Source organism: Rhineura floridana, chromosome 16 (assembly GCF_030035675.1).
Source record: "Rhineura floridana isolate rRhiFlo1 chromosome 16, rRhiFlo1.hap2, whole genome shotgun sequence".
In the NCBI taxonomy this organism is placed as follows: domain Eukaryota; kingdom Metazoa; phylum Chordata; class Lepidosauria; order Squamata; family Rhineuridae; genus Rhineura; species Rhineura floridana.
Genome location: NC_084495.1, coordinates 14466085 through 14482125, shown reverse-complemented (window position 1 = coordinate 14482125; position 16041 = coordinate 14466085). Strand labels below are relative to the sequence as shown.

At 43.0% G+C, this 16041-nt stretch overlaps 1 protein-coding gene and 1 non-coding gene across 4 annotated transcripts in view; both read right to left on the bottom strand.

Annotated features, from left to right (window-relative positions):
* TENM1 (teneurin transmembrane protein 1) overlaps positions 1–16041 on the bottom strand; it is an 897331-nt gene that overhangs the window by 650829 nt on the left and 230461 nt on the right. The gene's annotated exons all lie outside the window — the stretch shown is intronic.
* Positions 4949–5019, bottom strand: TRNAE-UUC (transfer RNA glutamic acid (anticodon UUC)). Its single transcript has one exon. It is a non-coding gene; the product is annotated as a tRNA-Glu (tRNA).

The window sequence follows — 16041 nt, the reverse complement described above, 5'->3', positions numbered from 1 at the left end:
TTTGGCTAGCCAGATTTTGCTGTCATTCTATTTAAAAATCCCACAACTGATCTAAGGCCACATCTGCACTATGAGTTGTCCTACTCAAATTAGACCCATTGAAATTAATGGAAGCCTCAAAATAATAAGCTAATGACCTACAGCTCTTCTTGCTGTTAAGCGTGTACATCACCTGCCCCTACCACTTCCAATAGTGCCTTGGTCTCCTTTACCTTACAGCACAATTCATTATTTGTTTGATATACATTTACTGACTGCTTTTCTACAGGTTTCCAAGTTGCTTTTCCATATCCATTTGGCATTGCTGATTTTTGTTAAGAATAATTTGCATAAATCAGAGAAAGCTGTCCTATGCTTCATACTAGCCTATTTCCCCATCTAGCTTGGCCTTGTCTACTCTGACTGGCAGCGGCTCTCCAGGCTGTCAATCATAAGCCTCTTCCTCTTCATCTGCTACTTGATTCATTTTTTTAAAAAAATTGGAGATGCCAGGGACTAGACTCGGGACCTTCAACATGCAAAACACATGCTCTACCACTTCACCATTAAAATAAAGGTTGAAAATAACAGTAAAATAATACAGCAATATTGTGCCATTACAGAAGATCGTAGTTGCCAGTTATACATTGAGCTGTCCGTCTATTTAACTCCACCCTTCTAGGGTTGGATTCACCATTTCAGTGCATTCTCTCGCCATTGTGCCTGCGTAGCTTTACATCAGTTTACACTAGGGCACTCTACGTGTCCCTCTAGACCTCTCTGGGACTCTCCCCAGCCACATGCCTTCTCCCCAGGCCACACCCCTCACCAGCCCCGCTCTGCATCCTCCTCAAGTGTTTTTGCCTGGCTACCATGCATCTCTGAATGCTTCCTGCCTATCTGGACTGAGAATGTCGAGGATTGTGTGAGTGTGTGTATAAATTCACCTCCTGTGTACAAAGGTAGAGGGCGTTCATTGCTTAGCCCACTTTTGATCCTGGCCCCGCCTACTACTGGCTTGTGGCCCCAAGACAGTTGCCTAAAAGATAATGTGGCCCTTGGGCAGAAAAAAGGCTCCCAACCCCTCATCTAATGTAAAAATGAGAAATCACCATCAGCTGGACTGGATAGCTCAGTATCTTTTGTCAAAAGCTGGAAGGGGAATGGAATGAAATCTAGCTTCACGTACATGAAGAGAAAGGAGGCTATAAACCTGATGTGAGTTCTCCGCCTCTGGAGAGTGAACTGGGATTAATTTTTTCCACTACACTAATGTTTATTAACGTTATGGTCTTTTCATGTGCCTTCCTCAATTCTAGAGAAATAAAGAACACCACACGATAAGGCCACAATCCTCCCCGGGATGTAATGGTCAGTTGATGCTGGTGCCCTGGATTCCAATGATCCATTAAAAAAGCTATTTGAGGAGGGAAGAAAGGATTTTTGCTCACAAGTGTAATAGGAATCGGATACATTTTTATTCTGTTGTGAACAAACTGCCCTCTGGCACGAGGACGTCAACAATATTTGCCAATAGCCCTTCCAAAAACCCATCTGTTTTTAACATTAATTTCTTGGTAACGGGTGCATTATATTTACATATTTGGTTTTTTTTCTCAGTATGCAATTTAGGGAGGAAATTGTCTCTTAGGTCAGCCATATAAAGCTCTCAACAGAACCTAATGTATATTTTAAAAACCAGAGCAATCTAGGAGGCATGATAGCCTGAGCCAGACCTTTAGCACTAGAAATCTATCAAGTGGAGATCATCATTAAAAAAATTAACTTCTATTATCAAGTACAGCATGGGACAGTGAACAACTATCATGATCATTAAACCTCTGCTTGTGTTACAACTTCCTTTGAGTAGCTTGGGAGTTACCATTATTTGGCCTTATATTCGCAGAGCAGTACCCTGTTTGTACTATTTCAGAACCTTAAGTCTGAGGGCCAAATGCAGCCCTCCAGGCACCTCACTCCAGCACTTTGGACTCTCCAAGGGCCACACTCACTTCCTGATCAAAGGGAGAATTCTAACTGCATTCAGATGAACAAAGTTAGAATCTTCTGATAGCACAGGTGTGGGGAACCTTTGCCACCCCTCAGGATATTGCTGAATTACAACTCCCATCAGCCCCAGTAAGCATGTCCAAAGACCCGAGATTATGGGACTTGTAATTCAGCAACATGTGGAGGCTCAAAGGTTCCCTACATCTGTTGTAGCATGAAGATCAGAAAAGACGGTGGGAGCAGAGTGTATGAGGACATTAAGGGGTGGAGTGGGTCTGGTGCATGTGCCCCCACATCCTTACCACCACCCATTCTTATGAATCCACAAAGAGTGATTTTGGGTTCTAGGAATGTACGTTTTTGGACAAGCCACTGTATTTTAGCCTTTAAAAAGAAATGGTGTTTTACAACACAGTTCTATTTTAATTGATTTGTTCTAGGCTGTTGGAGGACTGAGTGGCAGGAATGCAGCTTGTGAAATTAAATATTGTAATCTGATGGTATCTGCAGGAGGCCCCCACCTGCAGAGTGCAGTGATCGACTGGGCATATGAGGGTTAAGATGATATTTCAGGTATCCTGGTCCCAAGCTGCATAGGCCTTTGTACGCCAAAACTAAAAACTTGAACTTGGCCTGGTAGCTAATGGGCAACCAGTGCAATTCTTTCAGCAGTGGGGTGACATGTTGGCGATACCCTGCTTCAGGGAGCAGTTAGTCACATCTAGTAAACTTCCATCGGTCTACTCTGAGTAGGACTAGCATTGAATACCACCCACTGTTATTATTGTGAGCAGCTTTGAGCTCAACGTTGTTGTTAGGAAAGAATACAAATATGAAATTAATAAAATTAGGCAGAGTGAGGCAAATGTTTCATGGAGCTGATGCTGGAGCTGGGTGGGTAGCAACATAATTCCCCAGACCATCCCCATTTGTTGTAGATCAATCCTACATGTGGCACATGCCTGCCATGCACCTACTAAGCTAGAACATCCTCAGCTGGACGAGAGGATTCTATTCTGTTGCCAGTGTTGAAGTAAGATTCAGCTGTCCATCAGTCAGCATATGAGCATGGAATAGGGTGTGTGTGTGCACGTGTGCGCGTGCATGCATGCATGCATGCATACATGCCATCTTATCCTCAGGAAGCAACAGGTCTTGGGCTGGTCCTGGGTTCTGATCCAGGGTGGATCCTCTTCCTGAGTCCTCATGGGAGGTAATCCAATTAGACTACTGAATAGATAGTGAGGTGTGCACAAATAGGGATGGAAGGATCTGAATTTTGGTTCTCTCCATTTCTCATTTTTCCAATCTTAAATTCAGTTCTCCATACTCATGACCCTTGTATCCAGCAGTGATCTGGATCAGAGTCAGATGCTGCAGGGGCACCAGATGAGAAGCTGGGTCAGGGCTCAGAGCTCACCATTGTACCTGAGGCTGTTGGACAGGAACACCCAGACCACCAGGGCCTATAGAGCCAGAGTCTAGACCAGCCTTTCCCAACCAGTGTGCCTCCAGATGTTGTTGGACCACAACTCCCATCAGCCTCAGCCAGCATTGCCAATGGTCAGGAAAGATGGGAGTTGTGGTCCAACAACATCTGGAGGCACACTGGTTGGGAAAGGCTGGTCTAGACCCTCATGGGTACCTTGCCCTGAGCCTGAAGAACCAGATGCCTCCCACCACACATCATCAGTTTGGGGATGCTGTGAGTGCACCAGGGGGGAGGCTATGGAATGGAGGAGGAGTATTTGTCTTCAGGCCAGAGAACTGTCCCTTTAAGGCTCTAGAGTTCTCTCAAGGTGGTGGCCTAGAGGAGCACATTGTTGGAACCCATTGCAGTCGGAGCTATCTGTGGTCAGCAGCTTTTGCCTTGCCACTTTCTCTGTGGGATACAGCATTGGACCAGAATGCGATGAGAGTACGTAATTATTTACGTAATCTGCTGCTTCTGTATAAATTATATCAATATACAGAAGCATAAGGAATAATGGAGAAAATTACATAATTTTTCATAACAAATAACGGGGGGGGGGAGGGAGACCCAGGAATCGTGATAACTAGTGGAACACAATTTATAGTGAATAGGAACTGGCAGCCCATTTGACAAACTGAAAAATGGAATGGAATCAGATAGCAAACCCTATTCCTGATAGACAACACTGGGCTGGATAGACTAACGGTCTCTCTCGGCATAAGGCAGCTTCCTATGTTCCTGTGTCTTGGATCATGCCCATGGTGTGTCTGCTGCAATAAGCCACGTTGAAAAAATAACAACTGACCAGTCTACTCATTCTCATTCACCTTATGAAACCTACATGACAGGGCATTCCATCTGCATGACCATCAGTGCAAAAAACTAAGATGTTGCCTTGAGTTGTCCATAATGGCATGTAGATCTTTCTCTAAAGCATTCCCAAAACTTAAAATTAAATATTGAGACTTATCACTGCGCTCAAGGGGACTGAAGTCATTTTCATCCTTTCGCCATCATTACCTTGCACTCGTCCACATGAAGTGTCAGACGTCTTATTGCCTGCTCGGTTTTGCATTTTTATCTTCTACTGAATGCCTTGGTAACCCTTGTTTGTCACTTGACACTTAGGGGTGCTCAAAGGGCATGATGTGTCTCTGTGTGTGTCTGTGGTCTCCCTTCATTAATTTTGAAAAAGACAATGAAATGCGTTCTGTCTGTACAACTGTGCTGCCTTCTCAAAACACATGTGCTTTCATTACTGGAGGGAGAGGAGGGGGTTTATATGAGAGCATTTCCTTTATTAACTGATTGATTGATTGATTGATATCCCACCCTTCCACCCAGCAGGAGCCCAGGGTGGCAAAAGTCAAGATGAGGAAGTTGCCTTATACTGAGTCAGATCCTTGGTCCATCTAACTTATATTGTCTGCCCTGACTGGTACTGGCTCTCTAGGGTTGCAGGCAGGAGGCTCTTCCAGTGCTACCTGGACATGCCAGGGATTGAACCTGGGACCTTCTGCATGAAAAGCAGATGCTCTTCCACTGAGCTATGGCCCTTTCCCTCAGGCTATCTATCCCAGTGCTGTCTGCTCTGACTGGCAGAATCCCCTCAGGGTCTCAGGAAGGAGACTCTTCCAATGCTACCTAGAGGAGATGGACAAAGATCAGAAGAACCCTGCTTATCATGGGCACCAAGGAGAATCTCTGGCAAGGTTGGGAGAATGGAGAAGTGGTTACCAGCATTGGGGAGGGCACTGCCAGCACTGATGAAGGAAATGAGGGAGTAACAGAGGATGTGTCTCCAGAATCCTCAGAGCAGACAGTTGACTCAGCCTTTCCTTCTCTCAGCCGGCTGGTGAGGACTCTCTGCAGGCACCAAGGGCAAGCGTAATGGCAGAAGAGAGAAGCGCTAACATAAAACATTGGAACTTCTGAGGCAGAGGGAAATGAAAGTGACTCAGCAGAGTCAGAAACTGGCATGACTCCAAGGTCGCAGAGGATAGAGAAGAAACGGCTACAAGTAGCCCAATTTCATTCACCCCCACATCGAAATCCCCACTTTGCATCTCATGCTGAAAGGAGCCTGAATTAATCATGTTAAGCGTCCTCCCTATTTCTGTATATAAGAAGTAGCACTGCTTGTATTTGGTGTTGCAACAACTCTGTCTGCTTTTGTTTCCAACAGCTAGCATGCCTAGCATGAGATGCCAGATCCCTGTTCTGATTTCTGGAACAAACCTTTATGCAGAAAAACCCAGTCTCCGAGTCCTGAGTCTCCTCATCTGGTTGGGAGCCAGGACATTGCTGGATCAGGCCAATGGCCCATCTAGTCCAGCGTCCTGTTCTAACAGTGGCCAATCAGATGCCTATGGGAAGTTTGCAGGCAGGACCTGAGTACAAGAGCACTCTCTCTTCTTGTGGTCTCCTGCAACTGGTATTCGGAAGCATACTGACTCTGATCATAGATGCAGAGCACAACCATCATAGAGAGTAGCCACTGATAACCTTATCCTCCATGTATTTATCTAAACCTCTTTCAAAGCCATTCAGGTTGGTCACAAGTAAGGCAGAGGTGGTCTCACTCAGCCTGGATTGATTGATTGAGTTTATTTATATGCCACCTTTCCACAGTGAGCGGTACCCAAAGCGGCTTACAACAAACATTCAAAATATCAAAACACTGAGGTAGGGGAAAGACATCAGTTTACAAAGCAACCAATGCATTCAAAAAGGACAAAAACAATTTAGCAAACATTCAGTATTACAAAAGAAATGGATTAAACAAACACTCCCTTGAATATTCTCACATCCCAGCACTGATCAGAACATCAGAACCAGCCCTGACCAGGACAAAGATCCACCTAGTCCAAAATCAGTGTTTCTCCAGTTCACTAAGGAATCTTTCATACATATTTTGTCTTTTTTCCACCACCACCATTACAGAAGGGGAAAATGAGATGGTGAAAGCATCATCATTATCCATTTCCCATGTAGTAGAAAAAAAGCCCCAGGGATAACTAATAGCACTACATGGTTTAAAGCAGATGTGAGGAACTTTTGGCCCTCCAGTCATTGTTGAACTACAACTCCCATCACCTTTAGTCACTGGCCATGCTTGCTGAGGTTGATAGGAGTTGTAGTTCAGCAACATCTGGGAGGGTCAAATGTTCCCCCTACACCTGGCTCATAGCACAGCCAGCATATTTATTAAGTCCCTCTGCATCCAGTGGGGGTTATTCTTAAGCAAATGCACATAGGAATGCAAACTTTCCGGGCAATCCAATGCATGATTACTCTGAAGAAACACTCACTGCATTCAGTGCTCCCTAGAAAGTAAGATATGCACTCTTCCCTCGGAGTAAGCTCCATTGAACATTGTGGGACTTCTGAGTAAACATGCACAGAATAATACTGTCAAGCTGACATTAACCATCTTTTACAATCTCTGGGTATATTATAGCAATATTGTGTATCTTGTGAGCACCTATGCAAATGAAGCGTAAGAGTCCCATCCCACCTTTTCTCTATGTACTCACTCTAGGATAATAACTACTTGAAGATGTCTACTCCTGCATTATTCATTCTGTCTCACTACAGTATCATCTAAGCTTATACTTTTATCTCCCAATATGATTGGCAGCAATTTGTTTTGTTCCGTTGTCGTTGTTTTGTCCCGCTTCTTCAGAACCTGCTTTTGTTTGCTGTTGTCAACTCACTCTCCTATCTACCACTTCCTCCTCTCCCTTCCCTTCTTTTCTGTTAGCTATACTCCTCGGCTATGGTAGATCCCTCACTCCTGTGACACAGGATGCAACTACATGTTGCAAGTTGATTTACACTATTTTGTATTGGTTTTTAATAACCATTGGCCACCTTGCGGATTTTTGAAAATGAAAATATATGTACACATATTTCAAACTGGCAATATATGGCATATAAAGAATGACTTCTTAGACCAGCCTTTCCCAACCAGTGTGCCTCCAGATGTTGTTGGACCACAATTCCCATCTTTCCTGACCATTGGCAATGCTGGCTGAGGGTGATGGGAGTTGTGGTCCAACAACATCTGGAGGCACATTGGTTGGGAAAGGCTGTCTTAGACCATTTATGTATTATAGATGAAAAGAACACAATGTGAACTTCTGAAGGACATATTTCTCCTGTATGAACCTGCTGATTCCTTAAGAGCATCATCTGAGGCCTTTCTCTAGGCACCCTGACTTCAGAAGCTAGGCAGGTGGCAGTGTAGGAACTTTTCTGTGCTGACACCACATCCCACTTATAGAATACTCTCCATAGAAAAGTTCTTCACTTTCTGTCAATCACCATTAAATCTTCTACGTCAGGTGTAGGGAACCTTTGACCTTTCAAACGTTGCTGAACTACAACTCCCATCATCCCCGACCATTGGCCATGCTTGCTAGGACTGATGGGAGTTGTAGTTCAGCAATATCTGGAGGGCCAAAGGTTCCCCACTCCTGCACTAGGACAAAATGAAAAGCTGAGACATTGGTCCCTCTAGCAATGACTCCCCATGGTCTTGGCTTTTATCTGAGATCCTTTCAGTTGGAGGCACTGAGGATTAAACGAGCCTTCTGCATGCAAGACATGTATCATATCAATGAGCTCCTTTCTAATTCCATGGTATTTTCCATCGCTGTGGGGAGGTGGTAGCCCGAGCAAGATGGAAATGGGTAGTCATGGGCTCTTAGAGCTGAGCTGAGGCTGAGGCAAGGCTAGGACCCTGGATCAGCCCTAGCAAGGATGGCCAATAGCTAGGAAAGGTGGGAGTTGTAGTTCAGCAACATCTGGAGGGCCAAAGGATCCCCACACCTGCTCTACATGTCTATTCAGAAGTAAGCCCTATTGAGTTCAGTGGGACCTATCCCCATTCCATGTGTGTACATACACAATTGTAGTCTTGGGCACAAAGTCAAAACTGTCTTATGTACTTGAGCATTCCACAGATAATTTGTCTCCTTCTTACTATTATCTTGCTGCTGTGGCTACTTCCCTTCTTGGATAACCGTAGTTGGTCGATTTTAGTTTTGTTTTATTTGTACTGAGTTTTAAATGAAGGCTTGTGCACAGTAATGGGAACAGAGAGATTGGCTCTAATAGAGCCCAGTAACAGTCCTCAGAAAAATGTAGTAAGTAAGCCAAGCCATAAATCACATGGTCTTCCATGTCTGTATACTAATGTGCAGAGCATGGGAAACAAGCAGGATGAACTTGAACTCTTAATACAGGAGGGCAATTACGACTTGATAGGTATAACTGAAACTTGGTGGGATGACTCCCATGACTGCAATACAGCAATTGAAGGATATAACTTGTTCAAAAAGAACAGAAGGAATAAAAAGGGAGGTGGAGTGATCCTATATGTTAAATATATATATCTCTGCACAGAAATACAGGAAGATGAGCTTGGTAGCTCCACCGAGAGTATCTGGATTAAAATTAATGGGGCAAGTAATAAAAGGAATGTTTTGGAGTCTACTACCGACCACCCAATTAAGGAGAAGACGAGAATGTAACTTTTGAAAAGCAAATTGCCAATGTTTCAAGGAGGCATGATGTAGTAGTAATGGGGGACTTCGGTTATCCCAATATCTGTTGGGAGATAAATTCTGCCAAACCTGCCGCCTCCAAGAAATTTCTGACTTTTGTTGGAGATAACTTTCTCCTACAGAAAGTGGAGGAAGCAACCAGAGGTTCAGCTATCCTGGACTTGATTCTAACCAATAGAGATGATTTGGTGGATAAAGTGGCAGTTACGGGAACTCTGGGGGAAAGTGACCACACTATACTTGAATTCTTGATTTTAACAGAAGCAAAAGCTGAGAGTAGCCATACGTGTACCCTGGACTTCAGGAAAGCTGATTTCCATAAACTAAGAACAGCTGTAACTAAGGTTCCATGGCAAGCGACCCTAATAAGAAAAGGAGTCCAAGATGGGTGGGAGTTTCTAAAAAAGGAAATTCTAAAAGCACAATGGCAAACAATTCCAACAAGGTAAAAAGGGGAAAACAACAAAAGAAGCCAATGTGGCTTCACAAAAACCTTAGACCTGAAAGCAAAAAAGGACACATACAGGAAGTGGAAAGAAGGCCAGGCCACAAAGGAAGAGTACAGGCAGGTATCACGGAATTGCAGGAATGGTGTCAGGAAGGCTAAGGCTGAGAATGAGCTGAGGTTAGCAAGAGATGCTAAAAGAAACAAAAAAGCTTTCTTTAGGTATGTCCATAGTAAAAGACAGAGAAAATAAATGGTGGCACGGCTACTCAGTGAGGATGGCAAAATGAAAACAAATGACAAAGAAAAGGCAGAAGTGCTCATTTCCTACTTTGGCTCAGTCTTCTCCCAAAAAAGGGTCTATGACCCTCCCAGGAAACATGAAGTGGAAGGAGCAGGATTGGAGCTTGAGACTGATAGACAAACGGTCAAGGAATACCTAATAACTTTGAAGGAGTTCAAATCAGCAGAGCCCAATAAACAGCATCATAGAGTATTGAAGGAACTAGCTGAAGAACTCTCAGAACCTCTGTCTATTATATTTGTGAAATCATGGAGGACTGGTGAACTGCTGGATGACTGGAGCAGAGCTAATGTTGTCCCTATCTTCAAAAATGGCAAAAAGGAGGAACCTGGGAACTACAGACCAGTCAGCCTAACATCAATCCCTGGAAAAACTCTGGAGCAGATTATAAAGCAATCAGTCTGTAAGCACCTTGAAAATAATGCAGTGATTACTAGAAGCCAACATGGATTAATCAAGGATAAATCCTGCCAAACTAATCTTATCTCATTTTTTGATCGGGTAACCTCCCTTGTAGACTGTGGGAATGCTGTGGACATAATATATCTCAACTTCAGTAAAGCTTTTGACATAAGAACATAAGAAGAGCCTGATGGATCAGGCCAGTGGCCCATCTAGTCCAGCATCCTGTTCTCACACAGTAGCCAACCAGGTGCCTGGGGGAAGTCCGCAAGCAGGACCCGAGTGCAAGAACACTCTCCCCTCCTGAGGCTTCCGGCAACTGGTTTTCAGAAACATACTGCCTCTGACTAGTGTGGCAGAGCACAGCCATCATGGCTAGTAGCCATTGATAGCCCTGTCCTCCATGAATTTGTCTAATCTTCTTTTAAAGCCATCCAAGCTGGTGGCCATTACTGCATCTTGTGGGAGCAAATTCCATAGTTTAACTATGTGCTGAGTAAAGTACTTCCTTTTGTCTGTCCTGAACCTTCCAACATTCAGCTTCTTTGAATGTCCACAAGTCCTAGTATTATGAGAGAGGGAGAAAAACTTTTCTCTATCCACTTTCTCAATGCCATGCATAATTTTATACACTTCTATCATGTCTCCTCTGACCCGCCTTTTCTCTAAACAGAATAAAGGGCTCAAGTTGCAGGAAGCCAGATCTTGACTGAACATCAGGAAAAACTTCCTAACTGTTAGAGCCATATGACAGTGGAACCAATTACCTAGAGAGGTAGTGGGCTCTCCGACACTGGAGGCATTCAAGAGGCAGCTGGACAGCCATCTGTCGGAAATGCTTTGATTTGGAGTCCTGCATTGAGCAGGGGGTTGTACTTGATGGCCTTATAGGCCCCTTCCAACTCTACTATTATATGATTCTATCAATGGTTTTAATTTGGGTTTTTAACCCTCTTGTAGACACTGCAAAAGATCACACTGACAGACTTTGGGGTATATTTGGACCCTAATGAGATTTTTAGTGGAAACATGGGGTCACTTTGTACCCCAAAATCTTTTGGGGGTCACCACAAGTGTGCTTGACACTACCAAAGCACCTTGAGCCAAAAAAACACTTCTCAAAATACACATTTTAAATGAATTTTGCTAATCCCTCCTGAAACAGAACATTCAGAAAGTATGAAAGACAGTAGATTACCAAGAGTTGTATTCAATGCTTGTCCTACACAGAGTAGACCCATTGGGTGGTATTCAACACTAGTCCTATTTAGAGTAGACTCACTGATGTTAGTAACAACTAACTTAGGTGCATTAATTTCAATGGGTTTACCCTGACTAGGAATTAGTTGAATACAACACCCTGAAATTAATGGAAATGACAAAAGTTGGTCAGTTCATGCCAACGGATCTGCTATGAATGCAACTTAGTTCAATACAGCCCTAAGTTCTGATCCACACAATACTCTCAAGATATAAATCAGCACAATTCATAAATTTTGTATCAGAATTGCTAAAGACTACATTCCTTAAGCACCCTATTTGCAACACAGACTTTATCAAATTGTATGGGATTGACCTTTTTTTTTAATGAGCTTTTGAAAATACTCCAATCTTCTACCTGAATTACTGATGAGAATATTTGCTTTTAGAAATACAGAGAATATTTTGTAAGGCACATATGGATTCTTAAGACAACATCTGTATTCCTTTGTATGACATGTCTTGGCTGTTAGAGAAAACATTATTGCTTTAGGTTCATATTAGTGAAGTTGGGTTGTATTCACCTGAAGAGGCTGATACACCCCACATCTGAACAGTGAGCATTCTCCACTGTAGTTCACCACGCCATCCCAATACAGAGAGTATTTAATAGCACATTTGAAGAATCTCATCATATAAACTCATCCAGTGCCCAGAGGAATTCATTTTTGAATGAACCAGATGCTCCCTGTTTTCTACTGGCAGCTAGTATGAGCTATGCAGGCCACAGTGAATATCACCAGTGAATATCACCAGATTTTGAGTTGCTACTAATAAACACTATCAATTTAGGAGGACATGGACTGCTATTGATTTTAGCTCTTACGGCTTTTCATAATCTCATGCTCCAGCAAATCTGTTTTGCAAAGATGTTCTGCAACAGTTCACAAAAATTAGCGAGTGTGTGGATGTGTGTAAGTAAGTACATGTGTCTATCTACATGTAGAGGTCATATATATAAACACACACACAAAGATCAAAGAGAGAGAGAGAGAGAGAGAGAGAGAGAGAGAGAAGACATATTGACTCATTACAGTAATATCAAAGTGTTTTACAGTATTTCTATATGATCTAGAACAGAGTTATGGACCCCTTCCCCTCAGATAGAACTGGTGGGTAGACAAAAGTAGGTTGAACAACAAATGTACATTTTACATTTCTACAGTAGGTTGGTTTCTACATTTCCCTCTCCATTCTTCATCCAGACAAGCTATTTTTATTGTTATTGTTATTCCCACCCTCCCCCTCAAAGGAGCAATCCCGGGGCAACAAACCTATCAACAAAAACAAGTGAACAACAAGAAAAAGAAAAGCATTCTAAAAACAGTTACAAACATTCTAAAACGCAGTTACAGTTAAAAACATTTTAAAACACAGCCACAGTTAAAAAACATTCTTTCATCCGAGATCTTCCAGTCACCCGGAACAGTCCCCTTCAGCCGTCAAATGTCTGGATAAACCAAGTTCAAGGGCACATTCCAGACAGGCAAAAACATCTGGGGTACAAAGCAGGGCCAGTGGGGGATGTGACCTTGGAAGAGTTTCTGGAAGTCTGGAGGACTGATTTTGACCTCTCTGCTTGAGGTTCCTCAACCCTGACCTAGAGACCTAGAACCTAGTACGTGTTGTCTAGGGAGTCTTGATTACTGAAAACATTTGAAGAGGCAGTTGTTCATCATTCCTTCTATGACAGAAACAGCCAATATGGTGCCCTCTGTGTTTTGGACTACGACTCCATCATATCTGCTCATTGGCCAGGCTAGCTGAGAGCGATGGGAGCTGTAGTCCAACATCTGGAGTTCACTGAGTTGGCTCTTCCTGCTGTAATGGGTGTGGAGTACCAACAGAAATGGAGCCAAAACATAACCAATGAGAAACCAGACGGAGGTATTAATAGGTCTTAAGTAATCCCAGTGGTAAAGCCCAAGCCTTGACTACCCAATGGGGAGTAACATGCTCTGTGGCCACAGAATATTGAATGTCAATTAGGGGGGAAGGTAAATTGGGGAGGAGAAATTAGGGTTTCTTGTTTGGCAGAAAGAACTGGCTGGACCTCTGCACAGGGGCACCCCTGTTAGGAGGGGAAAATAAACTGCAACTTTTGTTGCAGGTTCCAGTTGCCCCCCCCCAAAAGCAGGGAATAGGAAGTAAAGCCCAAGGTGGTGAGGATACAGATTTGGTAGACATCTACTCCAAGGCTTTCTGATTGGCGTAAAAGCCTGTCCACAGGACAATCTAACAACACAAACTTTGCAGAATTCAAATCTAATTAATAGATTCACTGACAGACTAATAGTGCATTACTGGTGGATGTATACTTGTTTGTCCCAACTAGAGATGTGAAGGGCCATTTTTTCCTACCTGTTTTGTTGTTGTTTTTCTGAAATTTTTTTAAAAAAACTGGGGGAGAAAAACAACAGAAAAATGTGGTTCCCCCCCCTGAATTTTTTTTCTCCCAGGCCTTCATATTTTTAGTCCCAGCACATCACCCCACTTTCTTAGTTATTCTGTGATGCTTCTCCAATTGCTGCCTGGAAGGACACTCTTGCACTACTGTGCAACAAAAGTGGAACAAAAAATTAAGCCGAAACTTTTGTGGTATAAAAGGTTATCGGATTCCAGCAGGGAGGTAATGGGACATGCACTGACTGGAAATGAGGCAGTATGAATGCCCTGAATTTTTTGCAGGTGGAAGTGGCATTGAAAGGAGGATCACATATAACCACTCCAATACCATCACGAGCACAAATCATCATCAATGCATAATAAAAAGGATGTCTGGAGGGGCCCATAAACCACTCTGATCCTCTCTAGAGTGAAATATGGTATAGAAATAATTTTATAGATAAACAAACCACATTTGTTTAATCATCTAATGATTCTTGGTCCTTATCCATACACAGGCCAAGGGTTGGAACTCAGAATAGCCTATTTGTTACATTTGAACACACCAAGCCTTGCACCAACTGTCCTGTCCATAGGGATGGGAGAAGGCATCATTTTCCGTTCCACCCTGCATTTGTCACATGCAGCACTGCTTCCATTCTGCTGCTGCTCATCTTCTGCTAAAAAGTTACATTATTCGTCTCGCTGTCTGCTGTGGCAAAATTATGTAACTTAATTTGCATTGTCATTATGTTATTCTACCCCATTTGTTTCAATGCAAAGGAAACAATGCAAATGGGGGGGAACCCTTAATCAATTAGGTATTGTTTGTGGACTGAAAGCAACAACAGCAAATGCCGATCATATTCGCTGGATTGATTTCTGTTCTAGACCTGGGACAAATACACAAACACTGGCAATTTCCACTCATGCTTCTGTTTTTGTCAGAAATTCTAGACATTCCTAGCTGTCTATTCCCCTTCCTGATTCTCGTTTGACCACATGCGCGATGGGAATTGAGGCACAGTCCACATGACTATAGCACAAAGCTGGCAGCCTCCAGCCACAGTCAGTTAATGCAGAAAATGGATTGACTACCCCAGATGCTGACACTGGTACTTATTTATGGTCTATTATCCTGAGATGACAAAAGAGCTGAGGACGCAGCTTCCAGTCACTGGCTTTTAACTCACATCAGCACTAGATTTATGTCCTTGATTGCGCAGATAAATCAGGTCTTAATGTGAAGATTTTTCCCCACCCCCCACCCTCAGTGTGCTAATGTCAAAAGGCTCTTATTGGGTCCATAACATAAGTGGTGTTAATTGTCAAAGGCAAAGAGTCAAAAATGCAAAACTCTTGTGCTAGAACAGCAACCAGAAAGGGTAGCTAGCAATGCTTGAGCTTTTTGTCCCAATGTTAGGGGGTGGAACAAAAAAAACCCTTCTCACAAAAAACTCAACTTCAGTTTTTACCCTTTAAAATGCATTGCTTTCCTTCCTGATTTTTGTTGCTGCTCTTCTCCTGATTTTCATCATAAATATTATCCTCACCGATGGCCTAGGGACCTTGCAGTGCAGAACAGAAAAATTGGATGAGGATGAGATTCAGGCTACTTACTTGGGAGGAGAACTACTAGGACACCTTATTCAGGACACTCCTGGCCAGAGGTCACCATCCTGCCATCATCTTTTGATTCAGTCCAATGCAGTACCACTCTCTCCCTAGTAGGGATAGGGGAGGTTTGATTCAGTCTGCAGGTGAACTTACCAAATTTGCACAACAGGCAAACTGAAACACAGCCATCCTTTGAAATCCACACTTCTCTTAATTTTGCAATGCAGTCCTCCAGCCAAGTAATGTGTATAAAAATGCATATATAATAATAATAATAATAATAATAATTTAATTTTTAGGCCGCCTATCTGGCCGAAGCCACCCTATATTAGGGTAAAGTATGCATATGCATATATTACTGAAAATAGCATACAGATATGCATTGCTTGCAAAAATATGTCCATTTGTCAAAATGGCACACAAAAACATCTCTTAGGAAGCCACAGACCTGAACTTACAAGATCTGAACAGGGTGGTTCATGACACATGCTCTTGGAGGTCGCTGATTCGTAGGGTCGCCATAAGTCATAGTCGACTTGCAGGCACATAACAACAACACCACCCCAGCAACATAGAAGGTGAAGATGGCAAAATA